This window comes from Salvelinus fontinalis, chromosome 25 (assembly GCF_029448725.1).
Source record: "Salvelinus fontinalis isolate EN_2023a chromosome 25, ASM2944872v1, whole genome shotgun sequence".
Lineage (NCBI taxonomy): Eukaryota > Metazoa > Chordata > Actinopteri > Salmoniformes > Salmonidae > Salvelinus > Salvelinus fontinalis.
In genome coordinates, this window is record NC_074689.1 from 4,946,592 (window position 1) to 4,966,161 (window position 19,570).

Below are 19,570 nucleotides of genomic sequence, written 5' to 3' on the forward strand. Positions count from 1 at the left end.
TTTGCCTTTTTTCCCAAAATGTCATTAAAGGTGTTTCATATCGTAGTTTCTTCTTTTTATTCAGTTTAGTCACATGATTTCTCAATTTGCAGTACGTTTGCCAATCGGTTAGGGTTAGGGTTAAGTGGGATAAGCAATTTCAAAACTGTGTCAAGTGGAGCGGTGTAACGTTCTTCGTCCTTAGACAACTAAGGTCAGAACGTGACAAGCGGTCAAGTTTCCTCTGACAGTTGGTCACGGTAATCTCTATCCAAAACGGTACAAATGAATGGCGCGGATGCGTATACTACCAAACTTGCTAAAGGCCCTCACTTACGGTACTCAGGCCTCTATTGTCCCTCTAATTACTCTCTAAATACTTCATTATTGAATTTGACTAATCTGAATGGGTAATGGGAGCTAGCATTCTTGTTCCGAAATGGAGAACTGGGTGAAAAGGGTATATATCAGGGGATATATTTATATACAGTGGTGAGAAAACTGTTGTGAACCCTTTGGAATTATCTAGATTTCTGCATAAATTGGTCACCAAATTTGATCTGATCTTCATCTAATTCACAATAATAGACAAACACAGTCTGCTTCAACTAATAACACACAAATTATTGCATTTATCTTGTCTATATTGAATACATCATTTAAACATTCACAGTGTAGGTTGGGAAAAGTATGTGAACCCCTAGGCTAATGACTTCTCCAAAAGCTCATTGGAGTCAGGAGTCAGCTAACCTGGAGTCCAATCAATGAGACGAGATTAGAGATGTTGGTTAGAGTTGCCCTGCCCTACAAAAAACACTCACAAATTTTGAGTTTGCTTTCACAAGAAGCATTGCCTGATGTGAACCATGCCTCAAACAAAAGAGATCTCAGTAGACCTAAGATTCTGAATTGTTGACTTGTTTGAAGCTGGAAAGGGTTACAAAAGTATCTCTAAAAGCCTTGATGTGCATCAGTCCATGGAAAGACAAATTGTCTATAAATGGAGAAAGTTCAGCGCAGTTATTACTCTCCCTAGGAGTAACTGTCCTGCAAAGATGACTGCAAGAGCACAGCGCAGAATGCTCAATGAGGTTAAGAAGAATCCTAGAGTGTCAGCTGAAGACTTACAGAAATCTCTGGAACATGCTAACATCTCTGTTGACGAGTCTTCGATACGTAAAACACTAAACAATAATGGTATTCATGGGAGGACACCACGGAAGAAGCCACTGCTGTCCAAAAAAAAACATTGCTGCACGTCTGAAATTTGCAAAAGTGCATCTGGATGTTCCTGTGCTATGACCTCAAGAGAGCAGTTCACACCAGACATCCCAATAATATTTCTGAACTGAAACAGTTTTGTAAAGAGGAATGGTCCAAAATTCCTTCTGACCGTTGTGCAGGTCTGATCCGCAACTACAGAAAACGTTTGGTTTAGGTTATTGCTGCCAAAGAAGGGTCAACCATTTATTAAATCCAAGGGTTCACATACTTTTTCCACCCTGCACTGTGAATGTTTACACGGTGTATTCAATTAAGACATCAAAACATATAATTGTTTGTGTGTTATTAGTTTAAGCAGACTGTATTTATCTATTATTGTGACCTAGAGGAAGATCAGATTAAATTTTATGACAATTTATGCAGATATCCAGGTATGTCCAAAGGGTTCACATACTTTTTCTTGCTACTGTATATATTTTTGAATATCTGACGTTCTATTAGATACAGTGGGGCAAAAAAGTATTTAGTCAGCCACCAATTGTGCAAGTTCTCCCACTTAAAAAGATGAGAGAGGCCTGTAATTTGCATCATAGGTACACTTCAACTATGACAGACAAAATAATAATAAGAAAAATCCAGAAAATCACATTGTAGGATTTTTAATGAATTTATTTGCAAATTATGGTGGAAAATAAGTATTTGGTCAATAACAAAAGTTTATCTCAATACTTTGTTATACACCCTTTGTTGGCAATGACAGAGATCAAACGTTTTCTGTAAGTCTTCACAAGGTTTTCACACACTGTTGCTGGTATTTTGGCCCATTCCTCCATGCAGATCTCCTCTAGAGCAGTGATGTTTTGGGGCTGTTGCTGGGCAACACGGACTTCAGATATATCCAAACAATTAATTGGTCAATGGGAGGGTACACTAATGCTAACTTAAAAGGGGAACTGGGTATTCAACTAGAATGTATATGGTACAGTATGAACAGTGTAGTACAGTTTAGTGTGTCTGAGTGTGACTTATGTGGAGTAGAGCGCAGGGAACTGGTGATCAGCAGATGATGGGAGAAGTGATGACCTTGCCATTTACAAAGACACATATGGTAAGAAAATACAGTATGATCAGTGGAGTACAGTTCATGGAATACTTGTACAGCTGTTCAACTTAGCAGCAGCTGATGTGTTGTGTGTGAGTGTGTCTTTGGTATAAGGTACAGACATCTATTGTAGAGCAAATGATAAGAGGGGTGTTGTCATGATCAAACTGCCATTCAGCTCCTCTTGAGTCATCTACTGCTTGAAATCAAGCATGATGTCCAATCCATCGTGAGATGGATACAGTTCAAGGGATACAGTTCTGCTCCAATGACACACGCAGGCAAAGGAATTCTGTTCTCCTCATCTATAATCCAATATTTCCCCAGGAAGAAGCCCAGGTACCACACGACATTGTCTGTAAGAGAAAAGATTTAATAAAAAATTATATTTAACATTTAAGTCATTTAGCAAACGCTCTTATCCAGAGCGACTTACAAATCTATTGTACAGTTTGAACTACATTGATACTGTGCCAGCATAACATCATAATGAGGGTAGGATAGTTGAACATGGCACACATGTGCACAGGAAGAGATTACATTTAATCCTGATAGAAATAAATGTGGCAAAACCCTCAACTTTTGCACAGTGACCAGACAGCATAAATGTACCTAGGTAGACAGACAGTACCTAGCCACAGCCACGTCTATCAGGCACACTTAGGCCAACATTTTTTTCTATTATAACCAGATCATCAGTTTCAGAGATTTACAACAGTAAATTGTTGTATTATTGTTCTCCTCACTGTTAGTAAACTTAGTTAGCTAGCTTGCCGGATAGCCAAAACTTGCCTCTAATTTTGCGAAATTGAAAAGCATCCACTGTCTTAATCATAATCAATATGTCAACCCTCATCAATTATGTTGATAACTAACTAGTAAAATTATTTAGGTTAACAGTGGTTGATGTGAGACATGTTTGCGAACAAGTTGCAAACGTAAGGCTTGGCACCAAGCAAGTTAGCAGGTGCCAGGCTAACTAGCCATTTCCAGTCATGTGGTAATATTTGCTGGTAAACCTAGCTTTAGGTGGCTGGTTGTAACGTTAGTAGCTTGCTGTTTTGTAGCCATATCTATGACTGAAAGTAGAAGACATTTTACAATCAAGATACAATAGCTAGATCTCCTATTGTAAAAACCTCTTCTACTTTGAGTCATACATATGGCTAACTGTTTAGCTAACTTAGCTAGCTACCTAGCTAGCTGAGTTACCTACTTTAGCTAACAATTCGATTTCTCCCCAATGTAATACAGTAGTATGTTAGCCAGCAATACACAATATGGGTTTCAGTAGATACACTAAAGTTAGCTAGCTAGATGGCTTGTATGAAAAATAACTTACTTAGATAGATATTTATCATCTGCCCTCTTGGTGCTGGCATCGACTGTAGCTGAGCTGGTGGCTAAATCCAAATCTTTGTTTCAAATCCTCTTCGCTATATTCCGGTTGAAGCATATGGTTGAATATCTCCATGTAGCTAGCTAAGAGAACATAGAAAAATGCTCCATCGTTGAATTTGTGTTCTTCTTTCTTCATCTTTAAGGTTTTATGGCAGACTACACCTACTGGTGTATTGCTGCCACATCCTGTACGGGGTATTGAAACAAAGGAAGAGGAGGGGGGAACACAACAGCACACCAAAATAAAAAAGTTCAGTCACAGTTCAGATCACATCCCTAAACAGGCTCAAGTGCCTGTGAATATGTGCATTCAGGATTCCTTGTAAATTCCTTGCTGTAAAGTCCGTAAGTTCCAAAAAACGCTCAGCCACACTCACTATGCCTATTTTCTCAAATGTCCTCCCTTTTTGCATTATGGAGTTAATAACCAATGCAATGTTGACAAGGAGTATTATCTGGTGTCTCTATTCCTACTACCTTTACTTCTTCAATTTCATTCCTTCCACTCTTCTCACCGCCTCCGGAAAGGAGACATGCTGGCCAGCCCTTATTCTTACCTCCCCCATCTACTTCACCCTAACAGGACACTTCAGAAATTCGGGGGCATGTTCACCACCACAATTGCAGCATTTAGGCTCAGCTGGCATATGATAGCCCTCCCGTCTACATACACTTGACACATGACAAAAGAAATTGCATTTATCACACTGCAGGGGTGTGGGCATGAAGGCTCTCACTGGGTATCTCATAAAACTCAAATGCATGTGAGAAGGGAGAGACTCTTCATCAAAAAACAATAGAATGGATGGAGTGGGCTTCCTCACTCCATGCACCATGCGGGTCAGTTGGTGTGCACCAACCACCTGATCCAATTCTTCACATACTATATGCTTTGATTTTACTTTTAGCGCCACCCCAGAGATAACACCCTTGATACAGTAGCTGCCCTGCTAAAAAGATCCACACACAACATACTGTACATGGCCACACTATGGTACTGTAGCTGTTCTAAAACAATGCTGTCCCCAGAGAGTACTCATCTCAGCAGATACACTTTGAGCTGCAATATGATCAAGAAGACACTGCTGGACTATCTAGAACCTTAAAGGTTCTTTGGCTGTCCCGATAGGAGAACCCTTTGACGAACATTTTCTGGTTCCATGTAGAAACCTCTGTAGAAAGAACCTAAGTGTATGTAAACTTCCGACTTCAACTGTATTCCAATCCAACATCTTCTCCAGGTGCAGAGCACGCTCCTTCTGTTCCAAAGTCACTTTACCCCTACATTCATGTACATATTACCTCAATTACCTCTACTAACCTGTACCCCCGCACATTGACTCAGTACCCCCTGTATATAGCCTCGATATTGTTATTTTATTGTTAATTCATCTTTTTTTTTTTTTTTTTACTTTATTTTATTTATTAAGTATTTTACTTAAAACAGCATTGTTGGTTAAGGGCTTTTAAGAAACAATTTCATGGTAAGGACTACTGTGAAACTAGGCACCACCTGTTGTGGTACATGTGACAAATATCATTTGATACACACAACAACAAAAAAAGCCCACTTCTCGTTACTCTCACCGACACCATCTCATCCAACACATCCACACTTTTGTGAATTCAATCGGATCTCCCAGGTAACACCGTCAATCTAAAAGCCTTACTCCATCCCCAAAATAATCAGAACTAGGCTTGGATGTACTAGATTCCACTACCACTTTACTTCTCTGATATCCTTTCATACTCTCCACTGTCATCAAATTCTTCTCACTCTCATCTCTCAACATGCCTTCTGATTCAAACAGAACATCCGCTTCCACCCTTTTCTCCCTATCTTCTCACCCTGCCCTCTCGAACTTGTGTTGATAAGAGGAATCATTTTAACCCATTGCGGTCTGGTCAGTTCTTTAAATTTTGCGTTTTGTCCGCCTCCCTTTCAAAATAGCCCACATTTGGGGAGGGACATGGAATCCGCCGATAGGAACATCACTGAAAGAAGTCTAAATGGCTCAATCGAAGAAGGAAAACCAAATGTACATGCACACATACGTATAGTACGATCAGTATAACATGACGGCTTCCCGAAGTGCCACAAAGCAGGACTACGTTCATTTTCAGATCTCATACTGTTGCCTCATATGAAACATTTGATCTCAAATCCAAAATGCTGGAGTATAGAGCCAAATTAAAAGTCCCCTATTCTCAAAGCTGAAGAGGGCTCTGGTTTTCATCTTCATTCCAACTGGAGGATTGTTTCTCATCCAAGCCCTCCTAACCTCTCCTTGTAAAGTGCATAAGAAAATAAAATGAAAAGTGGGAGAAATTGAAGTAGAAAACGTTTAGTGTGGGTGACCTTTGAGGTGCCGGGATAAAACACAGAGAACACAGAGACAGACATGGTAAAACACAGAGACAGAAAGGGTAAAACAGAGAGACAGACAGGGTAAAACAGAGAGACAGAGGGCCCAAAAGTAGGGCTCTCCTCAAAAAGTAGTGTATTATTTTGGGAATAGGGTGCCATTTTGGACTGTATCCATTCAAAAACCAACTAGCCAATACCATGCCACAGACTAGCGAAAATGAGAATGGGAGAAAGCGTAGGTACAAATAACGCGGCTACTGCAGAGGTGAATTATCATACAGCGCGGCTGACTGATGCAGAATTAACATAATATTATCTTTGAGTATATTCCAGGTAAATTAGAACTATAAACTAAGTACCATGTTTAGGATGTGAGACCGAGACATTAACCTCAAACCTAAACTTTATTACAACAAGCACCTTTGCACATAACATGATAGTTTGAAGACCGAAAAAATACTGGAGGAAGGGGGAAAAATGCAGTTAATCAAAGTTAGCAAATTAGGTAATTATTTCAGTTTAATGAACAGAGAATCTTTAAGCCAAAAGGCCTTTTTACTAGGTGTCTCCTGGTGTTTTAACAAAAAACCTTACTACGACCTCATTAATACTTTAATCATAAAAACACGATTAATTCAAACCCGTTGCATTATGCATAGAGTTTCTAATGGTTTGAGTATTATAATAAATGTTCATTATCATACAGTCCCTTAAATTGCCAAATACAGATGGTGTACTCGCATATTTCAGTTTAACAGTGAGTGCTCAAACAGTGGCTTTTATACTATACTGAACGTTTTGGTGCCAAATGTTTACATTACATCCAAATTTCACAATGTTCTATTGTTTTATAATGACCTGCACGTTAAATTATGTGCATTTGGTATAACCATTTGAAGCGTACTTATATGTTGCATTAAACTATCCACTGTTTTCAAATATATCTCATTAGCATACAATTTCTCACTATTCATTCAACATACAAATGAATACCATAGGCTATAATACGAAATGTCCTATGAGATTTAATCAAAAACAGACAAATTCAGTTTATATTTTTTTTATTTAACTAGGCAAGTCAGTTAAGAACAAATTCTTAATTCCAATGACGGCCTACCCAGGGCAAACCCAGACGACGCTGGGCCAACTGTGCACCGCCCTATGGTACCCCCAATCACTGCTGGATGTGATACATCTGGATTTGAACCAGGTACTTCAGTGACACCTCTTACACTGAGATGCAGTGTCTTTTACCACTGCGCCACACAGGAATCAGCAATGAAGTATACATTATGTGATATACATATGGAAGCAAGATATCTGCATGTACACCCCAAGACAATTCCTAGGCTGTGTACCAAATGGCACACTATTCCCTACATATGTAGTGCACCCTAAGGGCTCTGGTCAAAAGTAGAGCATTCGGAAAGTATTCAGACCCCTTCACCCCTTCACTACACACAATACTCCATAATGACAGAGCGAAAACAGGTTTAGACATTTTTGCTCATTTATTTAAAATTATAAACAGAAATACCTTGCTATGAGAGTAGAAATTGAGCTCAGGTGCATCCTGTTTCCATTATTCATTCCTTGAGATGTTTCTACAACTTGATTGGAGGCCACCTGTGGTAAATTCAATTGATTGGACATGATTTGGAAAGGCACACACCTGTAAATATACGGTCCCACAGTTGACAGTGCATGTCAGAGCAAAAACCAAGCCATGAGGTCGAAGGAATTGTCCTTAGAGCTCCGAGACAGGGATGTGTCGAGGCACAGATCTGGGGAAGGGTACCAAGAACACAGTGGGCTCCATCATTCTTAAATGGAAGAAGTTTGGAACCACCAAGACTCTTCCTAGAGCTGGCCACCCGGCCAAATTAAGCAATGGGGGTGAAGGCCCTTGGTCGGGGAGGTGACCAAGAAGCCGATGGTCACTCTGACAGAGCTCCTGAGTTGCTCTGTGGAGATGGGAGAACATTCCAGAAGGACATCCATCTCTGCAGCACTCCATCAATCAGGCCTTTATGGTAGAGTGGCCAGACAGATGTCACTCCACTTGGAGTTTGCCAAAAGGCACCTAAAGGAGTCTCAGACCATGAGAAGCAAGAGTCTCTGGTCTGATAAAACCAAGACTGAACTCTTCTGCCTGAATGCCAAGCGTTACCTCTGGAGGAAACCAGGCACCGCTCATCACCTGGCCAATATCATCCCTACGGTGAAGCATGGGTGGTGGCAGCATCATGCTGTGGGGATGTTTTTCAGTGGCAGGGACTGGGAGACTAGTCAGGATAGAGGGAAAGATGAACGGAGCAAAGTACAGCGAGATCTTTGATGAAAACCTGCTCAAGAGAGCTCAGGACCTCAGATTGGGGCAAAGGTTCACCGTCCAACAGGACAACGTCCCTAAGCAGACAACTAAAACAACGCAGGAGTGGCTTCGGGACAAGTCTCTGAATGTCATTGAGTGGCCCAGCCAGAGCCTGGACTTGACCTTGATCAAACATTTCTGGAGAGACCTGAAAATAGCTGTGCAGCGACACTCCCAATCCAACCTGACAGAGCTTGAGAGAATCTGCAGAGAAGAATGGGAGAAACACCTAAAATTCAGGTGTGCCACGCTTGTAGCGTAATACACAAGAAGACTCGAGGCTGTAATCGCTACCAAAGGTATCTCAATAAAGTACTGGCAAAGGGTCTGAATATCTATGTAAATGTGATATTTCTGTTTTTTTTTATACATTTGCTAAAATGGAAGAAAAAAAAAGGTTTTTGCTTTTCATTATGGGGTATTGTGTGTAGATTGATGAGGGGGAACAACTATTTAATCAGTTTTAGGCTGTAATGTAATATCAAGGGGTCTGAATACCTTTGAATGCACTGCATATGCAGTAGGGTGCCTTTGGGACACAGCTAAAGTCTAGGCATAATAGGCCAGATGGACACCCTCACTACACTCTTCACAACTAGTCGCTGTTTCAGTATCAATCAGTCCCTCCAGGACTTTGTTGGGATTTTTGTGTGATATTTGCTGGTTAAAATGCTTGGATTTGCTGCGGCAATTCAAACATTTTGCATGGCAATACGTTTGTTGACCTGTTACTTGATTGAACCATATTATGCAGTAAATGTGCGGTGATTGGTTGAAATTGCGAAATCTCTTTTGTACTGCGGTGATGGGTCCATTTTATGGGATAATGTTGCAATTTTTATGCGGAAATATAATATGCAGGGAACTGTTGATTTATAAAATTGTAAAAAATGTGATCGCAAAATCACGGAATCCTGGAGCCACTGATCAATGACAAACAGCATGCCAGAAAAGCTGTTCTGAGATAAGCATGAGGGATGATCCATCATATGTCCTGCACGTGGCTACTGGTGTGTGTAATGTCCAGCTGGCTGTCCAGTCACTGACCTCAGATCAGCCTGTCTCTCCTCTCTTCCCTTCCCTTCCTGAACCCCGGTCATCTGCTCTGTTCTGTTCTTGTCTACGTCCCAAATGGCAACCTATTCCCTGTATAGTGCACTACTTTTGACTAGAGCCCTTTGTGATGCACACAGCTGTGTTCCGATTGCCAGTACCAGTTCTGAGCGTGGTCCAGCTGATCAGGCATAATTACGCACCCATTCACGCTCTAATATGCACCAACACACATGGCAGCTGCCGTTTGATGTCGTAGCCGCAGTGTCACAGATCGAAGAAGGAGCCAGATGTCTCTCAGGATGTTAAAATCTGAAGCATCCATTAGAACTTCCACTCCCCACCAAATATGGTGATGATAGGAAGTCCAGTGGCGGGAAGTGGAAGATGGAGCTTGATGAAACTTGGCATGACATTCTGCAAATTTTATCCTCAATGATACATTGAATCTCAATACAGTTTTATGTTCCCAAAACTAGAATCTGTTACGAACAGAGTGCACTAAGTTTTGTAGACTTGACCCTTTGCCAAAGTTTTCAAATTGCATTGTTTAGGAGTGCAAGGGCAAATCGAGTTACTGCACATGCGCACCTAACAGATAAGGAAGGCGTCTCCCATTTGGCATGTCTCTTGTGATGCAGTTCACAGCAGAACTGACGGTTGTGTTAACTTGACAACTGTGTCTGTTTTGAATAACCCTCTCCCCCTTTTATTCCATGCTGGCGGAAGACCTAGCTAGCCTGTAACTAGCTAACACCAGACACAGATAAAAGGGGAAACATATAATTATTTTTGCAATAGATTAATAGGGTAAACTTTTAATTATATTTGCTGATGCCCTACAGGCAGATTTTGGCACCAGTAGAGTAGCTATATTTAATTTTATTTAACCTTTATTTAACTAGGCAAGTCAGTTAAGAACAAACTCTTAATTACAATGGCGGCCTACCAAAAGGCATAAGGCCTCCTGTGGGGACGGGGGTCTGGGATTCATAATAAAAATATAAATATAGGACAAAACACAAATCACGACAAGAGAGACAACACAACACTACATAAAGAGAGACCTAAGACAACAACATCCTACCCTTGCTAGATTACGGAGACATAATTTATAGATTGGCAAGTAGGATGCTCTCGAGCGGCTAGATGTTTTTTACCATTTGGCCATCAGATTTGCCACCAAGGCCGCAACACATAACACCACAGCATGGTAGGAACACAGCATGACAACAACATGGTAGCAACACAACATGGTAGCAGCACAAAACATGGTACAAACATTATTGGGCACAGACAACAGCACAAAGGGCAAGGAGGTAGAGACAACAATACATCACGCAAAGCAGCCACAGCTGTCAGTAAGAGTTACATGATTGAGTCTTTGAATGAAGAGATTGAGATAAAACTGTCCAGTTTGAGTGTTTGTTGCAGCTCGTTCCAGTCGCTAGCTGTAGCGAACTGAAAAGACGAGCGACCCAGGGATGTGTGTGCTTTGGGGACCTTTTGCAGAATGTGACTGGCATAATGGATGTTGTATGTGGAGGATGAGGGCTGCAGTAGATATCTGCTGCCTTAGAAGCAATGGGAACCTCCCCAGAATGGAGAGACAGGTGAAAAAGGTCAGAGATAGGCTTGGCAATTACAGGGGCAGCAAACTTGAAGAAGAAATGGTCTAAACCATCTGACCCAGATGGTTTTTTGAGGTCAAGTTTCAGGAGCTCCTTTAGCACCTCGGACTCAGTGACTGCCTGCAGGGAGAAACTTTGTAGTGGGGCAGGGGAAAAAGAGGGAGAAGCATCGGGGATAGTCACATTAGAAGGGGTGGGAGATGAGGAAATGTTGGACGGGCAAGGAGGCATTACTGAGTCAAATAGGAATTCTGACTTCATGAAGTGGTGATTAAAGAGCTCAGCCATGTGCTTCTTGTCATTAACAACCACATCATCAACATTAACGGACCCATATATAAACCATGCCCCTCTACAAGGCGGTGCTTATTTAAATTAGGTAAGTGAATATCATATTACCATTGACGTATTAAAATGAGGGTTCAGGTGAAATCCCCATGTCCCCTTAATAATGAATCCAAGTGTTTGACATGGGGGAGGGGACCAATAAATTCCTGATCAAAACATCAGTGTGGAAGCAACAGTCATTTTTCATACTTTGGTCATCATACGTTGATCGAGTTTCCTTCAAATATTATCCAATTTCATGAAAAACATGATTTTGACTGTTCATGAATTTTAAATCAGACTGTGTGCAGTGACAATGATGTGAGGACTAATGATGCGCGGGTTGATTCATAACCCACAGTCCCCGTGGTTATAGCTGAGGGGCGGTCAGGTTTAGGGTCATGAAATATTGTGTGGAAGAAGGGCAGGTGGGTGGGGGGCGGGTTGAACAAAGAGAAAACAACGTATTAAAAATCCATACATGTATAATTTGTTAGCAATTCATATCTATAGGCTACATTGATATTTTTCTTTCATTATTTTTTATCTGCTGTTAGTACGTAAGCCTAAGCTTTAGGGCCTAACTGTGCATGCACCAAATACATGACAATTGCCAAATGCTTTTGGGAACTTGGGCAGAACATTTTTATGTTGATCCACTGATGCAAAAAGGACAATGTCGGAGTTTAATGCAATTGGAGAAAAGCTGCATAATGGAGATCTGAAAATAAAGACAAGGGAGGGCCAGAACAGTAGCCTAATGTTAGGGAAAGATGTTATGTGTGATGATTGTGAGGCGCTATACAAATTCGACAATCACAATATGTGGACCTCTAATTTGGCGCGTGAAGAGAACTGTACTAACCTCTCACATAGCCTCATATAATATTAACTCCTGCCGAATTCAGTAGTTCTTGCAGTAAAATTATCCACCAAATATACATTTTGACATTTTGAGATCTTCACAACGCTGTCCGTGATGTGTACACCGAGGAACTTAAAACTTACTACCCTCTCCACTACTGTCCCATTGATGTGGATAGGGCGGTGCTCCCTCTGCTGTTTCCTGAAGTCCACAATCATCTCCTTTGTTTTGTTGATGTTGAGTGTGAGGTTATTTTCCTGACACCACACTCCGAGGGCCCTCACCTCCTCCCTGTAGGCTGTCTCGTCGTTGTTGGTAATCAAGCCTACCACTGTAGTGGCGTCCGCAAACTTGATGATTGAGTTGGAGGCGTGCATGGCCACGCAGTCGTGGGTGAACAGGGAGTACAGGAGAGGGCTCAGAACGCACCCTTGTGGGGCCCCAGTGTTGAGGATCAGCGGGGTGGAGATGTTGTTACCTACCCTCACCACTTGGGGGCGGCCCATCAGGAAGTCCAGTACCCAGTTGCACAGGGCGGGGTTGAGACCCAGGGTCTCGAGCTTGATGACGAGTTTGGAGGGTACTATGGTGTTAAATGCTGAGATGTAGTCAATGAACAGCATTCTCACATAGTTATTCCTCTTGTCCAGATGGGTTAGGGCTGTGTGCTGTATGGTTGCGATTGCGTCGTCTGTGGACCTATTGGGGCGGTAAGCAAATTGGAGTGCGTCTAGGGTGTCAGGTAGGGTGGAGGTGATATGGTCCTTGACTAGTCTCTCAAAGCACTTCATGATGACGGAAGTGAGTGCTACGGGGCGGTAGTCATTTAGCTTAGTTACCTTAGCTTTCTTGGGAACAGGAACAATGTGGGAAGCATGTGGGAACCTTTTGAAGCATGTGGGAACAGCAGACTGGGATAAGGATTGATTGAATATGTCCGTAAACACACCAGCCAGCTGGTCTGCGCATGCTCTGAGGACGCGGCTGGGGATGCCGTCTGGGCCTGCAGCCTTGCGAGGGTTAACACGTTTAAATGTTTTACTCACGTCTGCTGCAGTGAAGGAGAGTCCGCAGGGTTTGGTAGCGGGCCGTGTCAGTGGCACTGTATTGTCCTCAAAGCGAGCAAAGAAGTTATTTAGTCTGTCTGGGAGCAAGACATCCTGGTCCGCGATGGGGCTGGTTTTCTTTTTGTAATCCGTGATTGACTGTAGACCCTGCCACATACCTCTTGTGTCTGAGCCGTTGAATTGCAACTCTACTTTGTCTCTATACTGATGCTTAGCTTGTTTGAATGCCTTGCGGAGGGAATAGCTACACTGTTTGTATTCGGTCATGTTTCCGGTCAGCTTGCCCTGGTTAAAAGCAGTGGTTCGCGCTTTCAGTTTCGCGCGAATGCTGCCATCAATCCACGGTTTCTGGTTTGGGAATGTTTTAATAGTTGTTGTGGGTACGACATCGCCGATGCACTTTCTAATGAACTCGCTCACCAAATCAGCGTATTCCTCAATGTTGTTGTTGGACACAATGTGGAACATATCCCAATCCACGTGATCGAAGCAGTCTTGAAGCGTGGAATCAGATTGGTCGGAGCAGCATTGAACAGACCTGAGCGCGGGAGCTTCTTGTTTTAGTTTCTGTCTGTACGCTGGAAGCAACAACATGGAGTTGTGGTCAGCTTTTCCGAAAGGAGGGCGGGGGAGGGCCTCATATGCGTCGCGGAAGTTAGAATAACAATGATCCAGGGTTTTACCAGCCCTGGTTGCGCAATCGATATGCTGATAGAATTTAGGGGGTCTTGTTTTCAGATTAGCCTTGTTAAAATCCCCAGCTACAATGAATGCAGCCTCAGGATATGTGGTTTCCAGTTTACATAGAGTCAAATAAAGTTCGTTCAGGGCCATCGATGTGTCTGCATGGGGGGGAATATATACAGCTGTGATTATAATCGAAGAGAATTCCCTTGGTAGATAATGCGGTCTTTGTCGTGAGCGAGTCGACCAGGAGATCAGTTTTTCTAAGGCCCGCCCCTTTGACGTGACGTGGCAAAGAGTTTATAAAATGGATTGCAACGACACAGCCGGCCACTGGATGAAGCCTGATTTAAACATATTATCAGTAATTACCAGTAAATCTAGTGCGCTGTAGTCTTAAGAGGTTTTAACATCACTCAAAATAACAGGCTCGGATTGAAAATATATATTTTTCTGACAGTTGAAAAATTGGCCAATACTTTGTTAGTCAAAGTGCATCCAAACAGAATTGTACCTATATCTGACATAGGAACACTAACAACCAACTACAAAGTACACAACAGTAACTCTCCCCTCCTCCAGAGTCCTGTTGCTAGCCTAAAATGGTATCTGGGTGTCCCAAATGGCATCCTATTCCCTTTATAGTGCACTACTTTGTCTGCACTACCCTGTTCAAACATAATGCACTATAAATGGAATAGGATGCCATTTGGAATGTTACCAGAGGCTGTTTTAGGCCTGTTCTGGTGGCAGCTATGTTCTCTACTCTAACTCTCTGAACCCACTGAACTCTCCAGCTAGCTATCTAAAAGCAGTTTTAAGCCTCACAGCCAACCCCATTGGTTTACAGCATTATCATGCACACCAACTCACACGCACACAGAGTGCTTGAAGTGGACTGAAATAAATGCTCATTTTGGGTGCCAGTACTCATCATATTTTTAAGGCTGATTCTAAAGAAGGTGCCAGGACTCAAGAGTTAGAACATTTGAGGTGACAGTACTATGCCTGTTAAAAAAAGGTGCTGAGTAGAACCATAGAGGATTCTTTGGTTTGTCCCTATAGTGGAATCCTTTTTGGTGCTGGGTAGAACACTTTGCAGAGGATCTATCTAGAACCCTATATGTAGGGTTCCTCAAATAACCTTTTTATAGAACTGTCTACGATGGGTTCTAGCGAGAACCCTTTTATCTTTGGAGGGTTCTTCCTAGAACCCTCTATGAGCAGTTCCACCAGCCTCATTAGTCTTTATAATTATATTTTTATGACAATGCATTACATATATCATAAGGCCTTTCTTTGAGGGCATAGTTATACCCTAACATAGTGGTGTTAATAATCTCCTGGTTTTGTCACGACTTCCGCCGAAGTTGGTGCCTCTCCTTATTCGGGCGGCGTTCGGCGGTCGACGTCACCGGCTTTCTAGCCTGCACCGATCTACGTTTCTTTTTCCATTTGTTTTGTCTTGATTGTACACACCTGGTTTCCATGACGTTATAATTTATTCCCTATTTAACCCTCTGGTTCCCACATGGTTATGTGCGTGTTGGTTCTTTGGTTGCTCTTTGGTGTCGAGCTGGAATATTTTTCCCTGTATGGAATTAGTTTGTGATTTATTTGAGTAAAGTACGTTTTTACTCAGTTCTGTGTCCTGCGCCTGACTCTGTCCTAACCGCTGCACACTGACACATGACAGGTTTACAGGCCAAGTCAGTGATTTCTTTCGGAATCCAGACGGAGTAAGGATAGCCAACAAGTGGAATTCTTAATCAGCCACAACCTGCATTTAGCCAGGGTAGGGAAGATGGAATACCGAGACTACCTCAATCCTCTAGACTGGAACAACCAGTTGGTACAATACATCCAATTACTAATAGATTGGATTACTTTAGAAGAATTCATGTTATTTAACTTTGTGTAGCGTGAAATTAATCAACCAATCAATGTACATGCAAAAAAAAATATTACACTAAAACAAACAATTCTGAACATCTCCCTGCAATAGAGTACACATACAAAATTATGCACTTGATTAAGAATCAATCGAGGATAAGCCCAAAAAAGCATACAACTTATTTCCATTGTGGTCCTCTTTCATGAGAGCAGTTGGCAAGTTTGGCATGTGTGACAGTCTACAACACATAGAATTGAGCACTTAAATGTGACTTTGTTTGTACCTCTTCTCAATCTCTCGGAGCATAGCGAGAGTTGGTTTGAATATGGCTGGCAGAGAGTAAACAAGTTCAGCACTTTTTATCTCCTAACAAACACTTTTCCATCTTTCTTTGGAGTTTAAACTCTTATAATCTCGGGTCCAACATCTGTTGTGCCACCAGATATCATTAAATGTTCTGAACCGTGTAGAAAAAGGTCATGGCTACTGGAGAGCTGCTGAGACGACAGACACAAAGAGCACATGGCTGATTCAGCCCCCAATCTCACTCTTTCCCCCAGTCTCTCTCCCTCTCTTTTATCCCTCTCTCCATCTCTGCCTCCCACTCCCTGTCTGACTCCTATCGTTTATTCTTCTCCCCCTCTCATTCTCTCTCCCTCCATCTCTCCCTCCATCTCTGCCTGACAGACACCCACACTCCAGTGAGTTTCTGTCCATGCGTGTCATGACTAATTGACTCTCACTGGGGGTTATGGCAAGGTTGTGGCCATCACATGCAATGTTCAGTCAGAAAGGTCAAAGTTGAATGAAAAAGAAAACATGTGTGTCGGTGTGAATAATGATGACAGTCAGACGCAGCCTGGACAGACCAGATCATGGCTAACATACCAACGGTGTTAATAGAATCGGTGTGACCCAGTCAAAACGTGTGTGTCCAGAATATGTAAGTTGTTCATAGGAAGACAGTATGCTATAAGGTATCAGTACTGCAGCCCAGCCTTCAGATGAGAATGTGCATCTTTTCTCTCGCCTGCAAAACTGTAGCTCTGGGGATTGTAATACAGTTATAAAGCAAGTATAAATGAACTCACCCACTTTATTGTCTCCTCTTCAACATCCTGACTCACCGGTCCTTAAATACACACCTGTTGTCCTCCATGCAACTGCAGGTCCTCACTAAAAACAGAACAGGACAGAGAAAAACGATTGTTGAAATTGAACCAAAAACAAAAACAATGAAATAAGCTTGTTGTAAGGCAAAGTTCTCAATTAATAAGAGACTCTCAAACCAGAAATGATTGGTTGAAGAGACATTCAATACTGTTACGTGTTTCGGCTAAGAAGAGTTTGTTTCGGCGAAAATTCAAAGCTGCACTGTCTCAGTTCTCATCCCAAATGTAGTCCTTTTTGGGAAGATGTGAGAAATAGCATGAAAGAGGAAACGTGCACCGAATCCGTCCTCCCCTCAAAAACGGAGAAGATAAGAGCAAGCATTTCATTTTAAGCCTATTTCTGCTCCTTGAAATGTAGTCACATGTGGGGTCCTGGGGTCTCTTGAGGAACTGTTCTTAGTCTCAGTCTGTATTCCCTACACAAAAAAAAATGGTTCCTAAATGGTTCTTCCTCAGCTGTTAAGGTTCATTGGAGAACTCTTGCCCAATAAAGAACCGTTGAGTTAAGTGTCGGGTTCTTGACATGGCATCTACAGTTCTTGAGAATTCTAAAAGGTTTTTGAATTGTATGGAGACCTGTAGATATGTCCCTTTCATAGCATACGGAAAATTGACCAGTGTTAACTGGTGTTGATTTTTCAGAGTAACATTTCTAGTGTTGATTCAAAAGTTAAATTAACCCTCAGTGGCGTAAAATAATTCTAGGGTTAGTTTTAATAATCAGAGTTGAACCAACACCACGACCGTCAGTATCATATTTCCCAGCATGCTCTAGTTGAGGTTGATTTCAATATATATGTTTTTTTGCATTGATTAATCAATCTTATGCTACTCAAATATAAATAACATACATTTTTATAAACTATTCCAATCTCTTATTGCACCTGTTAGTGAAATTGTGGTTCCACTTAAGATGTTTAAAGGTCCTGAATAGTCACTTTGTAATGTACTTCTCTCACATAGCTAACTACCAGGAGGTTTGAAAAGACAGGCTGAGTGGGCGGGGAGCTTACACTGAGTGTGCAAAACATTGGGAACACATTCCTAATATTGAGTTGCACCCCCTTTTGCCCTCAGAACAGCCTCAATTTGTCAGCGCATGGAGTCTACAATGTGTTGAAAGTGTTCCAAAGGGATGCTGACCCATGTTGACTCCAATGCTCCCTAAAGTTGTGTCAAGTTGGCAGGATGTCCTTTGGGTGGAGGGCCATTCTTGATACACACATGAAACTGTTGAGTGTGAAAAACCCAGCAGAGTTGTAGTTCTTGACACAAACCGGTACGCCTGGCACCTACTACCATACTCTGTTCAAAGGCACTTCAATCTTTTGTCTTGCCAATTGTCATGACTTTCCCTCGTGGATGAGGATCAAAAAGAGGGTCCGGTTTGATGAGTTTAACGACCGGTCATAAACTTTCTTTCTCTGGCCCTTTGCGGTATGGAGAATGTAATGTCTGAGTGTTACAACAGAGAGAGACTTTGCAGTATTTTAACATCAAAGGATTGGGCATTGAAACAATATTTCTAACATAAATAATGTGGGAAACTGTTGGTGGGGATCCAAACAATAATCATGTCAAATCAGTTGTTGTTTTGTGATATCATTAAGGAGGCTATAACTAAATAACGTTAACTCTCCAAATGTATACGTCCCAGTTTTTCAGATTTTCATCTAAATGTTGTGGAACTTATTTGGTTAAATATGACTATTTGTGAGAATATAACTATTTGTGAGAATATGAAACGTTATTTTAGCCTTCTAAATGTGATAATTGTTTTTCATATAGACTTTTGCCAATTCAGTAACCACGCCCACGTGAGCACAGACATTGTGGCAACGTGATGGAACCGCCCGCCAAGGCGAGGGCATAAAAGGACTGCTAATTTACATTTGACCAAAACATGAGAATGTGAGGATTTGGTCCACACTTTACGAAATGGTTTAAAAACTACAAGACCAGCACATTGCCGGGTTGATACTGGCGTGTAAAATGGTTTAAAACTACTAGACCAGTATACGTGCAGCGTGACCGAGCTGAATATTACGAAATGGTAACTCAACAGAGAAGAAGACTAGACATAGACATGCACTGGCTGCAGCTCTGCATGTAATGTGACGAGAAAAGAAGAACATTTCCCTATCAAACGACCATTGGAATGCCTGATGTATCCAGTCTATCGAACACTTCCAGAACAAAGAAAGCCTACTATTACAACTACTGAGGACATTGATTCAGAGGGGTTGGGTTAAATGTGGAAGACACATTTCAGTTGAAGGCATTCAGTTGTACAACTGACTAGGTATCCCCCTTTTCCTAATATAACTTCAGGTGGAAAACCTTAGACTTTCTTTCAAACTATTCATCACAGACGGATCGAGGGGTTTCAACAGAGAGACGACAGACAAAGACATATAAGCGTAAATATT

At 41.8% G+C, this 19,570-nt stretch overlaps 1 protein-coding gene across 3 annotated transcripts in view; it reads right to left on the reverse strand.

Annotated features, from left to right (window-relative positions):
• Nucleotides 1-19,570, reverse strand: part of LOC129822785 (disks large-associated protein 1-like) — a 233,272-nt gene that overhangs the window by 134,173 nt on the left and 79,529 nt on the right. For all 3 annotated transcript variants that reach the window (XM_055881201.1, XM_055881200.1, XM_055881202.1), the window contains exon 2: nt 17,061-17,145. The gene's annotated coding sequence lies outside the window, so the exon portion shown is untranslated. The remainder of the gene's footprint in view (nt 1-17,060; nt 17,146-19,570) is intronic.